Here is a 1,582-nt window from a genome sequence, read left to right as displayed (position 1 = left end):
GGACCTACTGACTTGCTTCTAAGGAACAGAAGACAGCAAAAGTGATGGCATGTCACTTTCAGTCCTGGGTTATAAGAAGACAGTGGCTTCCATCTCAGGCGCTTTCTCTTGCTCCCCCACCTGCTTGTGCTGAGGGGAGGTGGGCTGCCTTCTTGTGAGTTACCCCATGTGGGGTTCATACAGTAAGGAACTGATAGAGTTTGGATGTGTGTTCCCACTCAAATCTGATATTGAAATACAATCCCCAGTGTTGGAGGTGGAGTTCTGGTGAAGGTGATTGGCTTATTCGGGGAGTGGATTTCTCATGAATGGTTTAGCACTATCTCCCTGGGTACTGTCCTGATAAGGAGTGAGTTCTCATGAAATCTGGTCATTTAAAAGTGTGCAGTGCCTCTCCCCTCATCCTCCTGCTCCTGCTTTCACCCTGTGATGTGCCTGCTCCCCCTTTACCTACCACCACGATTGGAAGCCTCCTAAGGTCTCCCCAAAAGCAGATGCTGCTATGCTTCCTGTATAGACTGCAGAGCTAGGAGCCAATAAAACCTCTTCTCTTGGAAGTGACTCCGTCTCAGTTATTTCTTCCTAGCAATGTGAGAATGGACTAATCCAGCAATGGAAGAAGGCCGGCAGCTGGTGAGAAAATATGGCCTGCATACAGCCACACGAGTGAGCTTGGAAACATTTCTCTGAGTTCAGACTTTTCATGGGACCACATCCCCAACTCATGGATTGATTGCAGCCTTGGGAGAAACCTTAAGCCACAGGCACCCAGTTAAGCTTCTGACCCACAGAAACTATGAGATAATAAAGGTGAGTTGTTTTAAGTCTTTAGGTGGGGTGAGGCAATAAAAGTTCGAAAGGCTACTGCGTGCATTATCAATAACTAATGCAATTATTAACTGTGATTATCGATTAGTTATCGATAAAGCATGCAGCAGCCTTGTGAGCTCTGACTGCACTGGCAAACTGACAGCACATCCTAAACTGGGCCCAGAATCTCCACCAGGTGCCCAGGTGCCAGAGGCGAGCTTTACTCCCTTGAAGAGGACTGCATCAAAGGTGTCATGGAGATGAAGCTTTCTTTGGCATATGAATAGTTCGTGATTATATTATTTCCTCAAAAGATGTGTTAATGCAAAAGCCTGGGAAGAAGTCTCCAGTCAGTCACTCATTCCAGCAACTAGTCCTTCACAGTATCAAACTAGATTAGGAGTTTCCACCAACTGGGTTGGTCCAACTCTTGGATCAATAAACCCTGATTTGTTTTTCCAGAGAATGAAAACTCTTTACATCAGAAGGGCTATGGTGAAAAGAAGGGTTTGACTTATTTTCTGAGGTCCCAAGAGATCAGAAAATTTCAGTTTCAGCTGGGCATGGTGGCTCACACCTGTAATCCCAACACTTTGGGAGGCCGAGGCAGGAGGATTGCTTGAGCTCAGGAGTTCGAGACCAGCCTGGGCAACATGGCAAGACCCTATCTCTACAAAAGAAATAAAACCAAAAAAATTACCTGGGTTTGGTGGCATGTGCTTGTAGTCCCAGCTACTCAGGAGGCTAAGGTAGGAATATTGTTTGAGTCTGG

This window comes from Papio anubis, unplaced genomic scaffold, assembly GCF_008728515.1.
Source record: "Papio anubis isolate 15944 unplaced genomic scaffold, Panubis1.0 scaffold516, whole genome shotgun sequence".
In the NCBI taxonomy this organism is placed as follows: domain Eukaryota; kingdom Metazoa; phylum Chordata; class Mammalia; order Primates; family Cercopithecidae; genus Papio; species Papio anubis.
The sequence above is the reverse complement of the archived record's forward strand: the minus strand, read 5'-3'. Positions refer to the sequence as shown.